Source organism: Sinocyclocheilus anshuiensis, unplaced genomic scaffold (genome assembly GCF_001515605.1).
Source record: "Sinocyclocheilus anshuiensis isolate Anshui unplaced genomic scaffold, SAMN03320099.WGS_v1.1 scaffold2754, whole genome shotgun sequence".
In the NCBI taxonomy this organism is placed as follows: Eukaryota; Metazoa; Chordata; class Actinopteri; order Cypriniformes; family Cyprinidae; genus Sinocyclocheilus; species Sinocyclocheilus anshuiensis.
Window position 1 is genome coordinate 35342 of NW_015558769.1, and position 8977 is coordinate 44318.

The 8977-nt window shown below is 37.0% G+C and overlaps 1 protein-coding gene across 1 annotated transcript in view; it reads right to left on the reverse strand.

Annotated features, from left to right (window-relative positions):
- Nucleotides 1-8977, reverse strand: part of LOC107681495 (retinoic acid receptor gamma-A-like) — a 30135-nt gene that overhangs the window by 20295 nt on the left and 863 nt on the right. The window lies entirely within an intron of this gene.

The following is an 8977-nucleotide window of genomic DNA, read 5'->3' on the forward strand; positions in this document are numbered from 1 at the left end:
CGAAATGCAGAAATAATACACTCCAATCTATGTAAGAAGAGGGATGAAATATTATACTGAAACTACTAGTGAATGTAGTTTATGAAAAAAAATAGGACACTTTACAAATACGGTCCCATTTAACACATTTAGTTAACACTTTAACTAACATTAACTAACAATGAGCAATACAATTGTTACAGTATTTAACCCTTTAAGCCCTGAGGGCATTTTTGCTCGAAGACTGTAGCAAGGAGAGTCAAAAGGTTGGTATAATTTCGGTTCTTTCAGTGGAAAAACTGATTTTTCATTTGGACATTCTCCTGCTGAGAAATAGCTGATAAAAATGTAAGAAAAATGTGAGTGCTCTAGAGAAATTTTTCATATCTGTCTTATTTGACATTCAATATCTCAGGACAGAAATAAGGTAGGAGGAAAAAGTTTTATGATGTTCCCCAGCATGTTAGCTGTATCTGTTTCAAATTTTGTGGTGATAGCATAAAGTATCCAAAAGTTACAGTATTTTGTAACAAAACAGCTTTTTGTTTAGCTCTTCACTAAACGTCACTAAGTTTTCTGAGTGCCATACATAAAAATAATGACTCATAACAACCAAGACCGTAGCAAGGAGAGTCAAAAGGTTTTTTCTATATTTTTATGGGGGAAAAAAATCTTTTTGCATTTGAATATTCTCATGCTGAGAAATAGGTGATAAAACGTAAGAAAAATATAATTCTTATTTGACGTTCAATATGTCATGAAAGAAATAAGGTAGGAAAAAAAATCTTTTTACATGTTACAGCATTTGGAACCAAGGTAGCCCTTATCTTAGCCCTTTACAGTTTTGAAATTGTTGTTTTGAATTTGACGTAATGCCTCACACAAGTTTAGTCAAAGCCCCAAAAAATTATACTCGTTTTTAGGGATGCACTGATACTACTTTTTCCAGTACTTGCCCGATACCGATACTTTTATTTTTGGTACTTGCCGATACCGAGTACCGATAACGCTTTGTTTATCAGCTCGCGCATATCAGCTATAGAGGCGTTAATACTGAATGTTTAACATTATATTCATTGCATACATATACTTCGTAGACATCCTTAACTCCTTTCTGCTGTCTGTTGTTCTGTTGTCGGTGTTTCTTTGTTTGAATATGTTGCTCATCACATGCTGTGTGGTATCGGCGTTTGGTATCGGGGCATTTTAACGAGTACGAGTACAGGAGCTCAGTATCGGCCCGATACCGATACCAGTATCGGTATCGGTGCATCCCTACTCGTTTTATTCTACTCGATGAGACCTTTCAAATGACATATGACACATGACTATCCGAGCTGTATGATATTTTTGACATATTAGAGTACATGGCACAAAAAAAAACATATTTTGTAAATTATGAATTTTTTTGTCATTTATCAGCAAATAACTCGGCACTACTTTGGAGTTAATCAAAGTGGCTACATGCATTGTAAAGCTCAGACTCTGAGCTTTCAAATGATATCCATATTTTATATATTTTTGTTGATCAAGGCAGTGGTTTGAAAAATATGATTAGTAATATTGTTGCGGAGAGGGGGGTGTCCCGCCCACGGTACACTCCAGTTTAGAGGGACAGCTCAGCGCTCGTTAAGAGTTGATCAAAATAATTACATTTATTAAAAAGCTGAGCTTTAAAAAGCTTTAAAATTATACCTATTTTGTGTTATTCCATTCAGGGGTTGCTTAGTAATTTGCTTTAGAATGTTTTAGTGCGGTTAAACCTCGGGTTTAAAGGGTTAATAATGTTTGTTTACACTTTGTTTCAGGTGTCATTGTTACAGTGTAATTACACATTTAAGTAATGAGCAATATTAATTAACAACATGTAATACTATAGGGTTATGGTTAGGATTAGGGTTTGGTTTAAGGCTAGTTACATGTAATTATGCATCATTTACTATCATTGCTTTAGTAAGTACATGTAACTTGTAACAAGGACACTGTAAAATAAAGAAAAATTAAGTTTTCACGTTAGTTATTACTACGTTAGTTCATTTTTAGTTCATGTCAGCTCAGGTCCAATAAATAACAGATGCAACTTTTGATTGTAATAACATATTAGTAAATGTTGACATTAACAGTAACCAAGATTATTAATTGTTTTAGACATATCTTTCATTGTTAGTTCATGTAACTAATGTAGTTAACTAATGTTAACAAATGGAAATACCTTTGCTTTTTCTTCCAGCAGTTTTGAACAACAACAACACAAATGTGTTTCAGAGGTTACTAATCAATGTTGTTTTATGTTTGGGAAATACAGCATAAATACACTACATTCTGACTAAGAGAAGTAAAATACATTTTATCAATCTTTCACAAAATGCATTTTCACTAAAATGGAATCAAAATATTTGCAAACGCAATTTTCAAAGTTGCTTTTCTTTTACCTGCCTTCCCAATTTGTAGACATCTGTTAATCTGCACATACGTTACCCTCTATTTCACCCCATACCTTTGCTCTCTCTGCCTCAACATTTTCACCTGTCTTTCAACACGACCCCCTCCCTCTCTTACTTTTTCTCATTCTCTTGTTCTCCCTCTCACACACACACACATGTATGACACACAGCAGGGAGCAGCACTGCACAATCTCAGTCAGTCCTGTTCTCTCCACACCTTGAGGCAATTACACCCCCCTTCAAACACACACACACACACACAAGCCAAGGCCCGAGTACTGCAGAAAGGAAGGGGGGATGCAGACAGGAAAAGGCGCCCCATTCTGTCTCTTTCTCTCTGTCTCTTTCTCAGGCCCTCCTGCTTTTCATCTATCTGCCAATCATTCCTGTCCATCTGTCCATCTGTGCCTCTGCTCCTTTTGTATCTTTTTTTGATATTGTCTCTGTCTTTCTCCATTGGTGTCGGTGGCTCATCTGCAGGCTTTTGAAAAAATCAAACGCAAGTTTTTTTTACTGCCGAGCACTGGCATCATAGGATGCCCAGACAGACTGAACAAAACCTACTCTGTTCACACGGCTCACTCTTCTTCCAGCGAGGAACATAAACCTGGCCCTCATAGTTTGTGGTTGGAGCTACACAGCATTTGGGTTTAGATTTCTGACTGCATGTGTGCTGATTTTGCTTGTATTGGAATGTGTGGTTCCTTGGGGGTATGTATGTAGTGTGTGTGTGTGTGTGTGTGTGTGTGTGTGTTGTGTGCTGGTCATGAATTGTAATCTGACCCTCAATGGGGAAAGTTTTTCTTCATTACGGGGCACTTATGTACACACGTATGCATACAAACATTTGCAAATGTCCAATTAAATACATTAGCATTGGTAATAAATATGCAAAAGTTCATTTAAATAAATCCATCCAAAAGATGAAAATTCTTAAAGGTATCATATTATTTCACAAATCTTAGAATATAAAACACAATTTCTGGTCTAGGACTGCTAGATTATGGCAAAACTCGTAATCACAGTTATTTCGGTCAATACTTTAATCACAACAATTTAATATGATTAGGAGTCTTGTAGGATTTTTTTTCTTTCTTTTTTACGATAGCAATAAATACAAGAATATATATTAAGCATATGTTGCTGGTTGCTCAAATAAGGTTGCCCTAAATTAAAAATGTTATATACCAGTGACATTTCACAATGATCAACAGCAGTTTCGGTATCACAGCAGAAACTAACACTAGACTTACTAATGTAAAGTAAAACAGTCCTCAAACAATTATAGAAGTACACAGTCAGCAACAAAAAAAAAGGCAAATACTGAACAATGCTTCAAGTTTTCAGTCTATGTAAAAGAAAAGCAATGGAATGCAATTCAATATTTGTTTTCTCGAGTATCGTGTTTTCATAATCATTGAAAGCCAAAATCTGATTACAGTAAATGCACAGCCCTATCCAGGTCATATTATTTCATATGATCAGGAAAAGAGCAGCGTGAAGATTCTGCTAAACATCTCCTTTTGTGTTCCACAGAAGAAAGTCAGTCTTAAAGAAAGTCTAGAAATGATGTTCAGATTTTTTTAATTATGGTTAAAATGATTTTAAATGATGTTGGAAATTTCACTATTCATCTAACTGAACAAACAGAAAGATTTAAGCACAGTTTGACAAATGCTACTGACATAAATGCGATCGACTCGCTCCTGTTTTAATGTCAGTAAGTCATGCCAGCTAACTTGTGATGGGACAGTTTCCCTGCAGCATGTGCACAAGCCGTCTGATCTCTATCACCACCCACTCTTTCTGTCTGCCTTTCTTTCTTCCTTTCTTGCTTTACAGTTATAAAAAAGGTAAGCATAACTTTGCAATCTTTATTTTATTCAAATTAGCTTACTCGAATCCTCCATCATGCAAACACTCACTCTTTCTAACTTGTTTCTCTGTCTCTCTCTCTCTCTCTCTCTCACAGACACACACCACTGGTGGTTTAAAGAATTAGGCCAAACCCCAGAAATTCCACTCCAATTCTATATAAATAAATAAAGAGGCACAATGTGGAGTTTGTGCTTTCACAGCCTCAGTCCTGCAGTAACTTCTTGCATTTGGCCATCCTCTGCCTCGCTTTTAAAAGAAAAATGTGCCATTTGTTTCAAAATGCTACCTTTTTTTCCATAACACATTCAACATTTCTGAGACCAGAAGCTGCACTAGATTTCCAACCTCATCTGCAGATGTGTGTGTGTGTGTGTGTGTGTGTGTGTGTGTGTGTGTGTGTGTGTGTGTGTGTGTGTGTGTGTGTGTGCGATAAAGGACTGCTTTTTTTGTATGACAAATGCAATCCATTTTGTGCATGTTATGCACAAGCTACTATTTGAGTGAGAATGTGAGACTTAAGTGTCATTGATAAGTATTCCATACTTCCCACTGTATTCAATAATATCGTTAAAGAGAGAGAAAAAACACTTTCCAGTCACACTTAATGAACTAACGAAAACTAAAGTTAAACTAATATATCATATTTGTCCTTTGGGGGCAGTAGAGCTACAGAGCAAGTGTCTTGTATTTTAAAGGAATAGTGACATTTTTGTGTGAACATTTGCTCACTCTCAGGCCACCTAAGATGTAAATGAGTTTGCTTTCTCATCGGGAGAGATTTAGAGAAATTCTGCATTTTATGCTGTGTATCAATGGATGCTCTGCAGTGCATGGGTGCCGTCAGAACGAGAGTCCAAACAGCTGATAAAAACATCACAATAATCCACAAGCAATCCACACCACTCCAGTCCATCAATTCAAAAGTGAAAAGCTTCATGTGTGTAAGAAACAAATCCATCACTAGGATGCTTTAACTTTAAACCATTGCTTCTGACCAAAATATATTTGTTTAGAACTGCTTTGGTTTGTTTTCACTTGTAAATGTTGCTTGATTTGTGCATATTTCTCTCCTGATTCAGATGAGATGACTTTTTTCACTGGAGCGCAGCAAGAGTTTGAAGTTTAAAAAGTCTCGATGCATTTGTTTCTTACAAACATGCAACTTTTGAAGAACTCTCATTCTGACAGTGTCACGAATTCGGTCCATGGACTTCCGTTTATTCACCACCAGAGGTCACCCTTTCCATTACATTGACTCTCGCACAACACAAACTGTTGCATAGCACCCCGGACTACATATCCCATCATTCTTTGCACGATTTGCACACTGCACTGATTGCACTCATTGCACACAGCTGTTTCTAATCACCTCACTCACTATATAACACCCACTCTAACCACCTTTCTCTGCTGAGTATTGTTTAGCCCGTACCCCATTCCGAGTCTCTGAGTTTTCCTTGTTTTTGCCTTGCCTTGCCTGTTTTCGCGGTTTCTGATCTTTGCCTGTTTTTCTGGATTTTTCCCTCTCGTCTCGCCCCTGTGATTCTGTCTGCCGATCGGTGACCTACGCTAGCCCTGGGACTATTCTTGTGTTTTGCCCGCCATATACCTGTTTGCCATTGTTTGACCCTGCCTGTTTACCACGTCTCTTTAATAAAGCTTGCAGATGGATCCACACGTCTCACGTCTCGTCAGCCCCGTTACAGAATACTCAGCCCAACAAGGATCCAGCAGCTTTTCTGAGGAACATTGGCCAGGTATGGACACAGCAAGGATTTTGTTAGCCCTTAAACAGGGTCCACGATCATTGGAGAACCATATCCGAGAGTTTTTAGCCATCGTTCACTATTCTGAGTTACCCGACTGTTTATTGATAGAGTTTTTCTGCGATGGCATAAATCAACCGCTTAAGTCTAAACTTAGACGCGAGGGCCCACGTTCATCACTCGCTTAGTTTATGGATTATGCTTTGTTAGCTGTCGGGTCTTTGTTTACTGTGGGTGTCGCGGAGCAAGAATGCGACACAGTGTCTGTGACTGAAATGGAGGCTGTACTAGAGCACGCTCACAAAATGGCGGCGACAGTGGAGCCTGATCGCAAAATGGGCACCAATTCAGTGCAGATGATCCATAAGTGAGCAAGTGATGGAATGATACATTTCTCCATATTTTTCCTGTGGCTCAGTGGTAGAGCACTGCGTTAGCAGTGCAAAAGGTTGTGGGTTCAATTCCTAGGGAGCACACATACTGGTAAAAAATGTATAGCCTGAATGCACTGTAAGTCGAGATTTTTCTCAATATTCTTCTAACATTTCAGGACGTTAAATCTGGAGCTAATAAAAAAGTAAAGCGGTCTTTTATGTACAGTTAATAGAGTTGCTGTTAGTGCTGAGGCTGAATAATATTTCAGTGCTGATGTCATGAGCTGGCAGATGTATAGTTGAGTATTTAAGGTGCCCTTAAGCAAAAACAGTTCACTTAAGCAGCTTCTATGCCAACACCACTGAAAGAACAGCAAATATTTAACACATCAAAAATGAAGCATTCTCAACCACTGACCTTAACACTTCAAAGAATCCACCATAAGCTGCTTGCATATGCAAGATAAAGCTGCACTTACTGCATACTAATCACATTTACAAAGCTATTTAGTTCAAATGTTTATTTTAACATATTACTCCTAATATTTCTGCAGTATACAGTATGTATATCATTCACACTGTCAATTATTTTTGTACTTACTACATATGCTATGTGTATTATACTACGAGGGTACACTGCCTTAGTGTTTCCCACAGTGCACTCCATTTCCAAAGTCATGAATGCATCAGAAGTTGATATGAACTATAATTCTGAACTCTTTCTTGACATTTTTACAGAAAATTGGATTTAAAATACAAAATGACATTTATTGGAAAAAAAATAATAAACTGCATCTGAAATGTAAGGAGGTGAAACTGCAGCATACCACTCTTGGAAGCATTTACATTATTACATACTGCATACTGTTTCACATACTATTCCTAAAGTATAAAGTAAGCAGTAAGCTACTATTCCATTCTGGCTTAGCTCTTTATAAACCACTTATTTAGTGGTGCTTTAAAGATCCCAGAAACCAATACACTCATCTGAAGATCCTATAATGAAACATCAAGAATTTTTTGAATCTCCAAATAACCAAATAGTTAAACTCCAGAACCCACACATTATCTAGTACGGTTATATTATGGATGTGGTGTATATATAGTTCTTAATAAGAAAATTGCTGAACTGCTTTGCTGAATCTAAGATGCAGCAAAGACCCGCTGAACAACCTTTAGCCCAAAACATTTTTAGCTGCGCAACCTGGATTTTGTGCATTGTTGCATTATGTGTCACATGCATTATGTCACATGAGGCACTGTAGAATGCATTAACATAAACTGTCTACTTCTATGGTTAGCTTTGTCTTTTAGTTCAGTTCTTGTAAAGAACTTTATCATAAAATTAATTTAATTAATAATTAAAATTAAAACCATACAATTAGTTTTGTTTGTATACATTTACATATTTAGATTGATTCAGTGATTTAACCCATTTTTTATGTATAAAACCAGTTAATTTAGATGCTACTATTTTAAGATGACCATTTTTTAGTATACTAGGGTTTCTTATCCATTTTAAGTACATCGGAACTGTATGCTTGCAAAGAGTTTGATCATTATTCGTGTCTGCATTGCATACTTTCATAGGTTTCTTGGTCTTATTTCAAGAGTGAGGACAGGTGAGGGCTTTAAAATACCCTTTTGTGTACGATTGACTGATCAGCTGTTTAAAGAAAATGACCATCCACCCGTCTAGCCCATCTGTCTCTCTTTCTGTATGTTCCCACTCATAGAAGAAAGGATACACTGAGGGATGGGTAGATGTTATCTCTTATTAAATGGAGCTAATGGAGCGTCTGTGTATGAAGGCACCACATAATGAGATAATCACACAGGGTAGTTTCAGCTCTGTTGACACAACTATTTTACTTTCGCTACTTTTTATCACTCAGGAAAACAAAATATGAAGCAGTCTCAAGGTATCATACATCAAACATCCTGTGACCGGATGTATGATACTATGTGACTTCCTGTGTGTTTGTATTGTGTATTCTTTTTTCATTGAATGTAAGCATTGTTCAGTTTGCTCAGAGTTCAGAGTTGTATCCTCAACTTTCACTCTTTTCTGGCTGGACATTTGTGTTTTATATGGATTCTTCAGAGTGCAAAGAATTTGAATTTGCATTTCTTTGTGTGTGTGTGTGTGTGTGTGTGTGTGTGTGCATGCTTCGGCAGGATTATTCCAGGAGGTGGTGACTGACATGTGGTCTGTTTGATACAGTGGTTGTGCATGTCTGAACATGGCCAACATCAAGAATAAACCCTGAATCACACCAGCACACAGAACTGAAACTCAAAGCACACGTTACTGGTAGAATCGTATAATTTAGCCTAATTTATTTTGCTCCTCCTTTTACCAAAATTGTCTTTATATACTGTAAGGGTGTAGATATAGTGTATATATACACACTACCAGTCAAAAGTTTGGAATAATTAAGTTCATTACTGCAGTCTCCAGTGTCACATCATTCAGAAATCATTCTAATATGCTGATTTGCTGCTCAAGAAACATTTCTTAGTATTATCTATTATC